Below are 16,106 nucleotides of genomic sequence, written 5' to 3'. Positions count from 1 at the left end.
CTTGCGAGGTGACTTTGGTCACCGTCAGGGTGCAGAGAGATTTGCCCACGTCCTTCTCGATGCTGAATTTCCCCTCATCTTCCCGGTTCGCAAGGAAGAGCGTGGATGCCATGTAGGCAACGCGCTCAGGAGCTGCCCCAGGCCTCGTGCGGTACCAGTGAATGAAAGCTTTGTCAAAGTCGGGGACAGAGACGTGGCAGGTGATGAGCACCGTTTTGCTTTCGGGCTTGGTGACAGATACCGGGCTTTGCTGCAAGGCTCGTGCAGGGCTGCCTGTAGGAAAGCAAGAGGGAAGTGGGGAATGCAAGGCTGAAGCAGCAGCAGAGCTTCCCCCGGGACGTGCAGGCAGTGGGGTGAGCAGGGCACGTACAAGAGAAAGCAGCTGCCAAGACGAAAGCTCTCAGCAGCCACATGGTCGCTGACCTCCGTAGGGCTTCCATCCGGGACAGGCTCGGAGCCAGTGTCGAGCACTGGCCAAGTGGATCCGAGCAGGAAAAGCCACTTGTCTTGTTGACGTGCAATGAGGCTGTGCCAGATGCAGGCGGGACATAAAGTATGTTGGGTCCTTTCTTTGCCACGTCTTCCACCCTCGGGAGCTCCTGCAGGTGTGCCCAGCCAGGCCAGCAGGAGCCTGCAGCCAGGTGAGGTTTGCAGCCCTCGCCCGCCTGTGGTGGGGAGCACAGCCTGGGTTGTGTGCCGGCTGCCTGAGGGTTTTCTACGGCTGTGCTCTCCCAGTAAGCACAGTAATAGGTGGCTTCCTGCTCCTTTGTGACTCTTTTTATTGTGAGAGTACAGATGGGCTCCGTCTTCTTCTTCTCGGCCCCAAAAGCTTCCCTGTAGGATTGGTTGTAGTACGCAGCTGCCCCTGTCTGCACATACAGAAGGTGCTATGGGGCTTCCCCGGGTTTCTGCTGGTACCAGTGGATGAAAGTCTGACCCCAAGAAGTGGCAGTCGATCCGCGCAGTGCTGTATGCCACTCTGCGCACGGAAGGTTTTGGCTGCCAGAGGCTTTGCGCGGCTCCATCTGCAAGGGAAAGCAGAGGAACAGCACTGTGGTGACAGCAGGGGCAACCCCCGCGGGCTCCCCGACCCCGCAGCTCGCACCTACGACTTACAGCAGCAAAGGGCTGCAGCAGCCAGAAGCACCTGCAGCGGCAGCATGAGCATGGCACGAGGTGGAGTCTGCCTCCGTGACCTGGCCCGGGCCGAGTGCGTCCGTCCCTGGTCCCTGGCGAGAGGGAGGGAAGGAGCAGGCGCTGGAGGGGCAGAAAGGAGTGGCTCAGGCACCCGGCACCCAATGGCAGCTCCTCTGCGTGGCTCCAGCTCCTGGGGGCCAGGGGTCTCCTTGCCCCTGGGAACCTCCCTGCAAGTGCTGGTGCCCTGCAGGTGGATGCCACTGCCCGTTGTAGCTCCCCAGATTCAGCCCGGTGTGAGCAGACACAGCTTGGCTTTACGGCAGCTGCCTCGTGGCCATCTGCACGCACTGTAGCACGGTCACAGGTAGGTTGCTGCAGCAGCTCCTTGCCCACTCTTACGGATTTGTGCCTCACTTTTAGCCTGAGTTCCTCTTGCTTCATCTCCACCTGGGTATATCTTTGCTTCTTGGAGGGAGAGACGAGATAAGAGAGCTTCCACCTGAAATCCCTCTTCCTGTGGTGGTGGGCATGGGAAGAGTAGTTTCCCCATGCTGCAAATGATGTGGCAATGCTTTCAAACTGTCACTGAAAGCTGCAGTAATTTAAAAGTCAGAAATATGCAGCAAAAGCATGCCCAGCCCTCAAATAAGCCTTCTGGTCCCTGGCCCTACCCCTGCCATTTCCCACATCCCTGAGAAAGCAGCCTTTCTCTCTACCCATCAGGGGCAGCTGTCTTTGTACTTAGCCACCTCCCACGGTCCGGGTGCCACACTAGAACTGAGCACCTGGGATATGTGTCTAGCTCACTAGCTTAAACAGAAATGCTTTCTAGTCATGACATCTTCTGGATATCGGTAGCAATACACTCACATTCCTATTTTTAGTTTCCTCTTTATATTTATAAACATCTTTCTATGTCTTGTGCTTATTTAGTATCTAATTTTCTCATCAAGCAGTGTATGATTCCCAAATCTGACGCTGCACATGGGCTTAGGAATTTTTCTATCATCTGGCATTTATCTGGCAAGCCCGAATCTTGTGATTACACATTCAATGCTGAGATCTGAACACCTGCTGATGAGCAGCCCTCTGCCCAGCTTGACTCCATCTCCACTGCTTCCCCATTAAGAATGTCTCAAGAATAGGCTTTATAATGACAGTTTCCTGATGCTGTTGCTGCCACATTCCTTTCTTGAAGTACAAACCAGTTGCTTACTCAACACGTAATTTTCCCAGCCCTATCAAGTAAGTGCCCCGATCTATGCCCCCAGGACTTTCTCACTCCAAGTCAGAGGGAGCCTTCCCCCTCATCTCAGTTTGATTTTGAAAGCACTCAAGCTTTCAAGGGAAATTTTTCTTTCAGTTTTCTGTGTCAAACCACGGGCTTTGAAAAGCTCCAGAACAACATGCTGAGCTATTTCCAGGAACAGCAGCAGGGAAGACTTCCCCTATCCAGTAAAGAAATCCTTATAACCAGTTCCCTGCTTCAGTAAAACCAGGGGAAGAGGAGGTGCTGAGGCTGGGTTACGCATTCGCCTTTCACTGTTCCCTTTGCACGTTCCACTTGCGTCGTCGAAATCCCCAGTTTTTGGCAGCTGCCCCCTCCAAGGAGTGGCTCAGCGCCGAGCCAGTCCTGGCTGTGCAGAGCCTGTGTGTTGAGGCCAGGCGGCTCATCCATGCCAGGGGAAGTGATTTGGGATCTTTCAAATTGTTTGTGGTTGAGCCACCGAGGGAGTATTGGTCGAGGTGATCGCTGGGTTTCTGTCATAGTGAGAGTCCCAGTAGGCACAGTAGTAGGTAGCTGTGTCATCTGGAACTATACTTTTTATTATGAGAGTACACATTTTCTGGTCAGAAACTGTTTCAACTGTATACCTGCGCCCTTGGAAGATCTTATCTGCTCTTGTAATCCTTGTTGTAACATAGAACATCCACTCTGGTGTTTTATTCTCCTTCTGTTGGTACCAGTGAATGATGGTGTTATCAAAATTTGCAGAGACATGTTTAAAATGACACAGCACACGTGTACTGCCTTGAGATTTGGTTATGGATACAGGGGTCTGTATGGGAATTTCCTGTGCAAGTGCATCTAGGAAAAAAATTAAAAAAAAAAAAAAAAAAAGAGAGAGAGAGAAAAGGAGAAATTAATTTAGTTATTAAGTCAGTGATAGTCAGTGGTAATTAGTGACTGGCGAAAATACCTGTTAGTACAACCATGTGTGCCTGTGAGGAAAATGTGGATGAAGTAAGAAGGACTTACCAGACCAAGCGGCAGTGGCCACAAGTGCTGCCAGCAGCAGCATGTTTGCTGGTCCCGCTCAGCTGAGACTCAGAGGAGAGGGAAAAAAAAACCAGATGGGGACAGGGTTGAGTGGGAGGAGCAGACGTCTCCAGCGATGGCTCTTCAGGGAGCAACCGTGTGGGGCTACGTTTACAGAGAACCCACTGCAGCCTGGGAAAAGACTTAGACCTGGGAATGCTCACACTGGTGAGGACGTTGTCATCCCACCAGCTTTTCAGAAAGACTGGTAAGTCCAAGGAGCGTGGCATGTGGAAACTTGAGGCAGAGCTGCTGAGAAGGGGTTGAGAGTGAGAGCAGCTGCAGCCGTACATCAGGGCATGAAGCTCCCAGCCCAGAAGCCACCCTGGTGGGCGCTGAGTGTGTGCGGTCCCCCCCAGTGGCAGGAGGCATGTCCCCACCCTGTCAGGGACCCTCTCTTGCTGCCTCAGCCTGGCAACCCAGCTGTGGCCTGCCGAAATGCCCTTGTGCCTGTGCTGCCCCCACTGCAGCAGCTCGTGGGGATCAACCTGCAGCAACCACAGCAGCATCCCCAGGAGCAGGCGCCTCGCCTGTGGTTTTGTGTGGGGAGGAAATGCACAGCTGCAGGGTTTGGGTTTTGAAGCTGAGGTGAGCTGCAAGCACTTCTTGGGAAAAAAGGCTGGAAGAGAAAGGCAGAGAAACATGTCCCAGGTACAGGACTCTGCATGTCCCCCTCTCAGACATGGTGAGGTTGCCATCAGCCCATTTCTCCAGCCTGACGAGGTGTCTCTGGATGGCAGCATGGCCCTCTGGTGATGACAGTAGAAGTCTAGCATGACCCCTACTCCTCCCAGGTTGGTGTTGTGTATAAACATGCTGAGGGAACACTCTGTCACATAATCCAAAGCATTAAGGAAGATGTTAGACATGGATGTTAGACAGGACTGGACCCAGGCCTTTGTGCCACTGATCACCACCCTTGGGGCCCAGCTGCTCAGCCCATCTTTCTGTCTCCTCGTCCAGCCCCTCACACCAACAGCCTTTCTCTAAGACTCTTAGGGGTGACATGGGCTTTAATCAAGTCCCCAGACTATCTGCACTGCTCTCCCCTCATCCAGCAGGCTGGGCATTTCATTGTAGAAGTGTATGGGATTGGTCAAGAATGACTTCTCTGTGGTGAATCCATGCTGAGTACTGCTGATGATCTCCTTGCTGTCTGTCTGTTTGTTGGAGGCATAGCCCATGGCTGAGGATGTCACTTCTCTTCTGGACACCCCAGGGGAGAAACTATGATGATAAAGTGGCATTTCTGGTCTGTTGTAGGACTTTGTAGAGACTAAAATGCCAAGGAAGACAGTAGGAAAATGAGAAGGAAAGTCTACTGAATCATGCAGTCTTCTCTCCTTGTTTCACATGCACAGCTGATTTCAAGAGAGAGCAGCAAGGGGATGGTTATATATTTGTCTGCTTGCTCCATGGATTCCAATAAACAATAGAAATCTTCAGATGCTGTTTCTTCACAAGGCACAGACAGGCTGCATTCACTTTGTACCCTCTTTGCTGTCATCTTGACAGCAAAGTTCCCATTTGCACCTCAAGAGTGCTATGAAAATGTGAAGGACCTAGAGGGGAAGACATATGAGGAGCGGCTGAGGTCACTGGGCCTGCTCATCCTGGAAAAGAGGAAGCTGAGGGGAGACCTCATTGTGGCCTACAGCTTCCTCACAAGGGGGAGCAGATGGACAGGTGTCGATCTATTCTCCTTAATCACCAGTGATATGACCTGTGGGAATGGTGTCAAGCTGAGGCAGGAGAGGTTCAGGCTAGACATCAGGAAGAGGTTCTTCACCAAGAGGGTGGTCACACACTGGAACAGGCTCCCCAGGGAAGCAGTCACTGCACTAAGCATGTTGGAGTTTAAGAAGCAATTTGTCTTTGCACTTAGTCACATGGTCTAAAAATTTGGGTAGACCTGTGTGGTGCCAGGAGTTGGACTCGATGATCTTTATGGGTCCCTTTCAGCTCGAGATATTCTATGATTCTATGATTCTGTGGTTCATTTGATAGGGCCCTGAAGCTTCTGCTTGTTACAGAGATGTGTGAGTTTGGAAATAATATCCTGATTACTAACATCCTCTATTTAGCAGCTGTCATGTTACGTTGTTGTTTTTCCTATCCTATGGCAGAAAATCATCAGAGCAGGGCTGAATGAGGAAGTATCTGCGTTTGGGCAGAGCTCAGAGCTTGCGGTTCGGAGTGCCAAGTGCCTTTTTGTATGGTTTATCTTGGCCCATCTAACACTGTGATGCCTTGATAATAATACCAGTATGCACAGTAGTATGTGCCAGTGTCCCTCTGGGTTAAGAAATCAATTGTGAGACTATAGAGAGGTTCAGAGGCATGTTTCCACACTTGATACTTTCGGCCATCAGAGCCATCATCAAACGTAGGACTCTGTCCTGACACGTACAGTATCCTCTTGGGTGGCTCTCCAGGAAGCTGCTTGTACCAGTGCACGATGGCATTACTGCTCAGCTGGCACTCCATTCTGGCTGAGCTGCCCTTCACCTGCCTCTGCATCGCTGGTCTTTGCACCGGCACCGCCTGTGCATCTCCACCTGGAAGGGAATGGGGAGAAATTGGGTGAAAACTTGGTAAGGGCTCGAAACGTCTGCAGTCTGGAGCAGGGGCTGTGTTCTCTGCACAGGGGAAGGAGAGGAGAAAGGGAACGGGGCTTACGGGACCAACAAGAAGCTGCAAGCAGGATGGGCAGCAGCAGCATGCTGCCTGCTTGGGTGAAGCGTGGAACTGGAGAAGGGGCAGGAAGGTTATAAACCCCCCAGGTGGAGAAGGAGTCAAAAAGCTCTGGGGAGGAAATGAGTCATTTGGCACACCCAATGTTGTTGCCTCAACTCCTTACAATTGGTTTGGGAGGGGTGAGGTGGATGGACAGGGGGCTGCTGCTGCTTAAATTTTCTGGCAAACTAGACCATGGCAATAAGAATGTAGAAAGGACCTAAGAGATTCAATCTGAAGTCTTTTAGTTCCTGTGCCTCTGTGATACCTTCCGCCCAGACTCACCTGCTAGTCCTGCTGAGCACACACATTCACAGTGGGTCTGTTCCATCCTGCCTGTCCCCAGGACGCTCTTCCCCTCAGACCCCACCGCTGTCCTAGAAGCACGTTTCCCCAGCCTTCCCTAGAAAATACGACCTGCTCTGGAAGCTCTGTGGGCCAGTTCCTGGTGACTTCTGTCTTACTCTTGCTTGGAACAGCTCCAGCGGGTCTTCTCTGCCTCAAATGAGAGGTGCAGCTGGCCTTTCTTTGGTAGATCCCTGGTGGCTGTGAGAAAGCCACGGGAGACACTGCATATCCGATGCAGCTCTTTGCTGCCCTCTACTTTTTCGTGCTTTTAATCCATTCTTCCTACGGACTATATCTATGCTTGAAGGTGCTCAAACCCACGTGCAGGAACTTGCACTTGAACCTGTGTAGATTCACGAGGTTCACATAGGCCCTGATTTAAACAGATTTTATTTCATTGTCCTGATACTGAAATATGCCAGGATTTTTCACCTTGGAGATAATGACAGCTCAATTTTGGGAACTGCTAATACTGGATTATCATACAAAATTAGAAATAATCCTTCTTGGAGAACAGTTGGTCTTGTGACACCTGAGAGGTGTCTTGAAATTTATCTTCAAGTTCTTGAAACCTCTGACTTAACTTCAGAAATACTGCTAAGAGTGTTTATTTAAGTACCACCTTTCAGTATATATCGCCTGTTTGTGCTTGACTTTCATCTGATAAATAAACCATATTTTAGGAGCACCTCCCAGCTCCTAACAGCAGGTGCGGCGTACTTTACATCATCCAACAGTCCAGGAAAAGTCAACAATCTTGGAAGAAAAGGCAAGATGTTCAGGATTTTGCAAATTAGAATACTTCTCATTGACTCTTCTGAGGACTGTGCTTACATCGATTTGCTCTGGAGTAGCAGGATGGAGCTGCAGCAAACAGTGCTACGTGACTCCTATGACTGCCCCTTCAAAACTGCAGGCACTATGTAGTCCTTCTTGTCTTCTGCTTAGGAGAAGGGCAGTGCAGCTGTCTTCAGCTGAAAATAGTTTGAGAGGGACTTTAAGATAGAGATTTTCTCTCATAAGAAATTCCCCCCACATCCAAGATGGCCACCTGTCCCCTAGCCACTTATCGTAGCACTTCACCCTTCCTTGTTCCTCTCTGTCTCAGGCACCTCTAATTCCCTTCCAAGCATCTCCTGGGCTTTTGTCTCATAAAGCAATCGCTTATTTTGTCTTAAGAGGCAAAGCCCCTAAGTCTGGCAGCCAGTGAGGGCAGCTGCCTGCTCACTCCTCAGCAGGATGGTTGAACTGGCAAAAGTACTTTTCAACAGTGCCTCAGCTAAGAGAATGAAAATTTGGATTTCCCCTTCCAGTTTGTAGGACACGAGGGAAAATTATTCTGGCTCTGTCACAGCCCTGCTTGCAGATTTAAGGCAAATGTTTGAATTTTAAAGAGGAGCAATATCCCAAATCTGCCAGTCTCCTACAGTCACTCAGCATCTCTTAAAAGCCTATTCTTAAATCTTGTGGTACTACAGCTCTTTTTAATCAGTCATTGTCTGCTTACTTCAGCTTACAGCTCTCAAGGGACAATTTCACAGAGGGTTTGATGAGAAGCAGGACCCATGCTTGGAGCTCCATGTCACATACTACAAATCAGTAGTTGTGGGCAAAGACAGGAAGATAAATCAGCATGGAAATGATTTACTTAGCGAGTCTTCTCCACAAGGACCAAGGGAAGGGGCAGTGATGCTAGACAAATAAGCTGTAACATCTCTACACAAAACATTCATGGTGTTTTGGGGCTGGTTCCTCTGCAAGCACATCTTTGCAGTAGTTTTTGTGGAGAAATGGCAGAAGGCTAAGGAAGTGGCTGTGTGTAGTCCTACATGGCACAGTAATACCACCCGCTGGCTTGGATGTCCCACTTGTGCAGCAGCAGCACGCAGGTGTCTTTGCATATGTAGACAAGATATTTCCTTTTGGAGAAACCAGTAGTCCAATTTATATTTTGTGGTGGGGTGGAGAGCAGTTTTCAGGCTGTTTTTGGTGCCAGACGGCGTAGGTTTACTTTGGAGGTAAATTAAGCAGTGTCCCCTGGGAGTGGCTGGGCTGTGATGAAGGCGTACCCAGAGAACACCAGGAGGGAGAGAAGGGAGAAGGCAGCAGGGGTGGGGATGCAGCAAGAAGGCCTTATTACTGGGTAGGGGGGACACAGCAGTATCCTCAAACCACAGGCACCCCCTGCATAAGGAAAGGACAATGAAGTTTACTCCCCACTTCTGTCAAAGGCATAGTGCACAGAGGGGGAGAAACAGTAAGCCTTAGCTGCAGTGTGTGGGTTGTTTTGCACACAATTGCTAGCCATCACGCAGCAGAACCAAGCCATCTGTCTGCAAGTTATCTGCAAAGTGTCAGTTGAGCTTGGGATTTGGGTAATAAGACATCACTGATACGGAACAGTATATTTAGGCTGGGGGGACAAATGGAAGTGTAATGTAAAACCAAGATGAAATAACTCATACATAAAACTTACTTACAAGGCAAGAGACAAGCTTGCAGACTTTTCAAGAAGCCCATAATTTTTCATAGCTCTGCCACAGCTCCTCAGGAAAAGTTCAGAGATGCTGGTATAGTTCAACCCTAACAGACAGAAAGAAATTTAATAATATATGTGCTGATACCCCCCATCCCCCAATGCAATGAATTGGTGGAGGCAGGTGGTGCAATGGGTTAATTTCCTGTTAAAAAGAGAGGCAGAATACATGTCAGTGTGAAGATCTGGTGACACCATTGGCAAGGTGCAGGCTAATGGTCCACAGCACGTCTGGAAGGCAGTAAGAGAGAGCAGTGATGAGGAGGCAGTCAGTAGAAATATGCCCCTACACTGAGGCAGCAACATTCTGCTGTGTCTGCGCAGCTGAGATTCATAGGGGGCAAACCTGGCTCATGGACAATGTGCATCACTGATGGTGCAGATGGGAAAAGACTTATACCAATGTGCCACACTGTCTGAGAAGTAAATAGTTCTTCTGTAGCCATGATAAATCAGTGCACAGCTTGCTATATACCTTTCTGGCCACCTGTGGACCTAATTTTTCTCTTTTGTTACCTAGTTTCTGCACAGTGGGGCAGCTCTTGCTTTCTGGAACATAATGTCATACTATGGGGCATCAGACACATGGTTCTACATAAACAGTGACCAGAACCTTTAAAAACATTTTAAAAACTGAAAATAATATGTACTTACAGGGGAATAGACAAGCTGAGAAGGTTTCCAGTAAGCCTGCTGTGCCTCTGCTGTTGCTTCTCGAGGGCCCAGCAGCACTGTGTGCTCCCAGGCAATGAGTACTCTGGGGCTGAAAGAGCAAGATGAGAGACAAACTCCGAAAACCTTCAATACTAAAATGTGGAGAATCATCAGCTGTTGTTGCTTCAAGCCTCTTGGAAAGTTTCAGGTTTTGACTGTGAAAGGATACACAGGCACACACAAGGCCTGAGGGGGAATGAGAGGTCATGTCACCATGGACTGAAACCAAGGTGGGTGTCTCTCTCCACTGAAAGGGAGACCTACAGAGTTTTATATTTATGAGAGGGGAAAAATGGATAAAATGGCACATTAATTCCCATTAGATATACCAGAAGAGAGAATAGGTCTTCAAAGCATAAAGACTGTGCACTGAATTTCCTTGAAAAGTTGACACAACTCATGACTTTACACCACTGTGTTGAATTTAATTCCAGCTCCCAACACTGCTCTATTGGACTTCTGCATTGCCTCGTACTGGCATCCATTCCCAGCTCTAACTCTCCTCCATCTTGTAGAGGAAACCCTATGGGCATGATAACAGCCATGTGTGAGCTCTTCCTTACTCCAGGAAAAACTGGGGTGAGGGGGAAGGAGTCATGTGATAGGAAAAGTCTTTTGGCCAGAAATCCTGCACCGATTAGATTTGTTTGAAACCCTCACCTCACAAACTCACATTTCCTGGCAGTACTATTACCATTACCATTACCATTACCATTACCATTACCATTACCATTACCATTACCATTACCATTACTATTATTGTCCCAGGCCTCTTGGAAAAGGGAAAAAACACAAAGTAGGAATGCTATGAATTTTATGCTGCTTTGCTGACACAAACTGAGCAGGCAGTATAGAAAAGTGGTGGAATATTTTACTTACTGGGGTTAATCCTACACGAGTACATCCCTACATCCACTTTCTACCTCCTTGTCTGTTTTGAGGATTCCATTTAGGGTGAAAGGTGGTTTGGTGCAGTATTTTTGTAGCCTCAAGAGCCATGGACAGGAACTGAGCACAGCCCCTTGCAAGCAACTGGCCTGCTGGTTTTGAGCACTCCAACATTAAAAAACTGCTAACATTCATTTAGTAGTGCTGTTTCAGCAGGCAGTCAAATACCACAGTGCTCTGCTAATTCATAGGAACAATAGTCATCCCAGTGAAAGCAAGCCATGGGTAGGTGAATGGACAGAAGCAAAGACAGGAGTAGACATGTAAGAAAGTTGTCAGGGAAGCTGACTTTACAGATCAAAGTCATGCCACTGAGCTAGAACATGAGACCATTTTCAGGTTTTAAAGTGTTTTCTCATTGTTAATAATCTGGCTGATTATTTAAACACAGGTGGAATATAAAGTTATTTTAAGCACAGGTAGCATAGATAATTAATTTCTTCTCTTACCCTAATGTATCTTTGAGTTCAATCAGCTGAGTAACTTGTTATTCAGTGCAGATTTTCCATGAGCAACTGCTCTGGTTTGATCAATGGCATGAGTTTTAATACCTATGAGACACAAAGTTATGTTGCAGCAATGAGTTAGGGTGCAGCTTGATAATGTACTTTTCTATCTTCGTTTGCATGCGTGCTGAAGTACCCGGTCACTGTGTACATAAGGCTGGTTTGCATCTGCTACTGCACTGAATTCGCCCTGTGTGCCTGCAGCCATGAGCCAAGTTTGGATAATGAGACTTTTTGAATAAATTCGTATCTTAAGATTCAATCAAATGACAGCTCGAGACCGGTCAGTACAAATTCTAGCGTCTGCCACCCTCTACTGGTGTGAAGGAGTAAAACTCTCAGAAGTCCTTTACGAACAGCTGTGTAGTAAATACGGATGGATGCTGAGAACGCCTATAATACACTGTTTTTTGTTTGTTTTGTTGTTGGTTTGGTTTGGTTTGGTTTGGTTTGGTTTAAGCAAAGCATTTATGCACCAGTAACTTTTATTTTCATGATTACTTTCTAAATAGTCAGCAGTATGATGTTCAGTCTTGGGCTAGGAAATACACAAAGATCCTTAGCATGCTTCTCCGGTAAAACATGTGTCTTATAGGCTTAAAATAGAGTGTTTTGAATCACCATGAACAACTACAGACAATTTTCACTTTCAGTTATGTCTCTACAAGAGAGAGTTGGGAGTTACAGCATTGTGCCATGTATGGGGTCTGTCAGATTTTGGACATAGAGAATTTTGCATGAGAGAGAATTTTGCATGACCTTCTCATTTAGCAATTTTAACATAATGCACACAAGTTATTCCTTGAGATTACATGGTGTTTTGTTTTGTTATTTATTTACTTTTTATTCACCGACACACAGCTAGATTATTTCTTCTATTGCAGCTCAACATGTTTAAATTAAAGAAAAAAAAATCAAAGTTTTTATATAGAGTTCAGCTTTCTTCTGCATAATTACCTGAAATGCAGGTATAGGAAGCCTGAATTACATTCCACTCCTTTGTAGCACATACCTTGGAAAATCAATAATTTAATTTTAAAGTAACATAACTTTCCAGGGTTTTGGTGTTCTTGGTCCAGTTACGCATCATGCTAGCAGCAGTCTGCTAGCCAACTACGCAGGCTAACCTGTGGTTAGCTTGGGGTGCACCAAAGCCTCTGCTCTGGCAGCACCACAAGAGACCCCCAACCTGTTTTCTCCTCTGAAGCCAGGTTGAAGATGTATAGGACTTCAGTACTTGTTCTTAGCAACCATGAGGCTCTTCTTATAAAAGGTAGACAGGCAAGATAATATTCCTCTGTGCTTTGTGCCAGGAGAGCCACCCAGAACCCAATTGGACTTACTCTTCTGACAGCTCATGAAGAATTTTGGAGCCCTTGCGTATTAGGAGCTGTATTGCCCAGGTTAATACATGCACACTATGAATGAATGGTGGATGGTGGCCTTGAGCGCTGGCGGTGCAGCATATCCCCATAAGGGTAGAGGAGGTCAATCCTCCTTGACTGATGTGGGTCTCTCTGACTCCTGGAGACCACAGTTCTGATGGCTACATGTTGGTTTGTTCCCTGCATTGCATTTAGTGGCTGTGGCTGGACAGAAGTCCTATATATATATGCACAGTGGTACTTTTACTAATGTCTTAGGCATATTCTTTCACTAAAGTTTCCTTTAGCTGCTTTGAAGCATCTGATTATGAAGCATGATTCCCTTTGGACCGGTTTCAGCTCTGTCAAATTATTGTTAATTACAAGGTCTTCCTGTTGGTTACAGGAGACCCCATTTAGAAAGTGTTGCAGTTTTCCCCATGTGATGCTTGTGTGCTGAAGTTCAACACAGGTCAGACTGAAGACATCCATCCAAGAGCAACACAGCAGGTTTGAAATGCTGCTGGAGATAGGGAACACACAAAGGTAGCATCAGGGCTGAAATCACATGGGTGAAGACCTAACAGATAAATACTTGAAAAGTGACTACCATATATATAATACATATTTAGGGAGATGATGAGCCCCAAACACACCCCACTTCATAGTTTCTAATTATGAACCTGGGCTAAGATGCCATTTCCTAAAATTCCTCTCTAAATGAACACAGGTACTTTACTCCAGTAAGAGCTGGAGTTTAAAACCCTTGCAAAGTGGTCTCACTGGCTTGCTTGGAACAAGTCAGTTGCAGTCCCCTCAGCTGCAGCAAACATCTCGCCACCAGAAAGCACATCAGAGATAGCAGTGAACACTGCTCATTACAGGGGATGGAAAAACATCTTCATGCTCTTTTGTACTGCTTTCAGAAATTTGACCTTGCTTAATTAATGGAACTAACTACTTTCTGTAGGCAGGGATTGGCTTATTAAATGGTACGTCATTAACTGTGACCTTATTGTTTTAAATACAAAAAGTAGAAGACAGATCTTTTAAATCTCTTTTAAAAGTGAACAATAACAACTTTATTTTGGCTTTCAAGTGACTGAATGGCTGCTCATACTTTGCCTGTCCAGTCTTGCAAACTGCACCTACAGCCAGCAACTGCTCTTTTACCTGGGATGGGGAAACCCTGGCTGCACGTACAGACTGGGCGATGAGACGCTGGAGAGCAGCCTAGAAGAGAGGGATCTGGGGGTCGTGGTAGACAGCAAGTTGAATATGAGCCAGCAGTGTGCCCTGGCAGCCAGGAGGGCCAACTGTGTCCTGGGGTGCATCAAGCACGGCATCGCTAGTAGGTCAAGGGAGGTGATTGTCCCGCTCTACTCTGCGCTGGTGCGGCCTCACCTAGAGTACTGTGTGCAGTTCTGGGCACCACAGTATAAAAAGGACATGAAACTGTTGAAGAGTGTCCAGAGGAGGGCTATGAAGATGGTGAAAGGCCTGGAGGGGAAGACGTACGAAGAACGGCTGAGGTCACTGGGCCTGTTCAGCCTGGAGAAGAGGAGGCTGAGGGGAGACCTCATCACAGTCTACAACTTCCTCGTAAGGGGTTGTCGAGAGGCAGGAGACCTTTTCTCCATTAACACCAGTGACAGGACCCGTGGGAACGGGGTTAAGCTGAGGCAGGGGAAATTTAGGCTTGACATCAGGAGGGGGTTCTTCACAGAGAGGGTGGTTGCACACTGGAACAGGCTCCCCAGGGAAGTGGTCACTGCACCGAGCCTGTCTGAATTTAAGAAGAGATTGGACTGTGCACTTAGTCACATGGTCTGAACTTTTGGGTAGACCTGTGCGGTGTCAAGAGTTGGACTTGATGATCCTTAAGGGTCCCTTCCAACTCAGGATATTCTATGATTCTATGATTCTATGATTCACCAACCCCAACCGTTTATCTTACCTGTCATAGTGACATGCTTTTGATGCCCTTTCCCTGAGTCAGCAAGACACTTTAATTTTTTTTCATTAAACATGATCTTAAAGAGACTATGATGTACTTCATGTCTTCCTGGCATTAGGGCAGTAAAGAGAGCATCCTGGAATGCCAGTCTGAGGAGGACCGTACTCCACAGCCTCCCCACCCTCTTCTCCTGGGGACAGGTGCATCCAGTTCTGAATTCTGGAAGGGGTGGAACAAGGGACAGGGATCAGGAAGAGGAGGAGGAGGAAAGGGACAGAAGCATCATTCATCTTGAGCACTTTCCATTATTCATGAAACGTTGTAAACCAGATAGACAAGCTGCAAATAAACAATTTATTAGTTCAGTCGCATGAGATGCTCCTCTATCTTCAGCTACTTTCTCTTACTTCCAAGGCCACACTGTGCAAAGCCAGCCTGCAGGTCCAGGAGATTGGGCCCCTTAATCTTCCAAGGGTTCATTTCATGTAAAATTAGAAGTTATAGTTGCTGTAGAAGGTTAGCAGTATGTGCTGTCTCAGGCATAAATAAGCCTTTAGAGAAATCAAGACACAGTGGGATATTGTTTTACAATCACCCTGAAAGCGTGAAATTCAGTAATTCACCAAGTTCAATGTAGTGTGTTAATCAGAAAAATCCAAGCAAAGGGGGAAAATACTTCTGGGCTAATACAACTACAGGGGGGAGGGTATCATTGGTATGTAACAGCAGTACATACTGGAAAAAAAATTCCCTTGCTTTCCGATGAATAGGCTTCTATAAATCACAGAGAAATACATTTATTTCATACTGTTCATCTCAGGAGCTGCAGAAATAAAAGTGTCTGAGAGAGAAGTCTGATTGTCTTATTAAACTAGAATAAGAAGAATCAAATATGAGAAACAGCTGTTAATCCCAAATGATAAATGTTTCTATCCACCAGCTAGTTTTCTATTCATCTTTCAGAAGGGAAAATTAAGAAAATTATTATTATGACCAGCTATCAGTGTCCTTCCTTTACCATCTATCATCTTGGTATGTGAAATTTTGCAAGGAATTTTAAAGATAACATTAATAATACTCCTCATCCTTCCCACAAGAAGTCTATTTGCTTTGTGGCTCCAAGGTGCATGGGTGAGATATGAAGACATACTTAATGCCAGAATGGTGTTATATCCACAGTAACCTGCAGCACATAAATCACACACGCATCATGTGCAATAGCATGGCTGCTGGGACATTTTCAGTACTTCTTATTGCCAGTAAATAATGACATTGCTTGCAGTGAGTAGACATCTGATGGTTTTTGCAATTACATTTTTCTTTATGCTGTGGTGGATTTAAGAAACAGAGATTAAGCAGCATAGCTGATCATGAAAGTTCTTCCCTGTATATCAGAGACCTTTCCCATCTCTATACCATCTTGTGTACTGCAAACCCCTTACCAGTGAATTTAGCATATTTACCTGTACTAAGGTTATTAGAAGAATCAAGGTCAAGCGTATTGAATTTGACTTTCGTACTTCTAGGAAGAAAAGGGCAT

General features: G+C 46.7%; 1 long non-coding RNA gene and 1 gene segment (V, D, J or C); both read right to left on the bottom strand.

The window, feature by feature from the left end:
* Window positions 1-2,959: 2,959 nt before the first annotated feature.
* LOC311432054 lies at window positions 2,960-3,685 on the bottom strand. Its single transcript, XR_014689801.1, has 2 exons — window positions 3,398-3,685; window positions 2,960-3,226 (listed from the first exon to the last, which is right to left on the bottom strand). It is a non-coding gene; the product is annotated as an uncharacterized lncRNA (long non-coding RNA).
* A 1,978-nt stretch (window positions 3,686-5,663) lies between these two features.
* Window positions 5,664-6,739, bottom strand: LOC311432051 (Ig kappa chain V-VI region NQ6-8.3.1-like). The segment is given in 2 exons: window positions 6,479-6,739; window positions 5,664-6,015 (listed from the first exon to the last, which is right to left on the bottom strand).
* Between the last annotated feature and the right edge of the window lie 9,367 nt (window positions 6,740-16,106).

The sequence above is a fragment of the Aythya ferina genome, assembly GCF_964211825.1.
Source record: "Aythya ferina genome assembly, chromosome: 2".
NCBI lineage: Eukaryota > Metazoa > Chordata > Aves > Anseriformes > Anatidae > Aythya > Aythya ferina.
The sequence above is the reverse complement of the archived record's forward strand: the minus strand, read 5'-3'. Positions and strand labels throughout refer to the sequence as shown.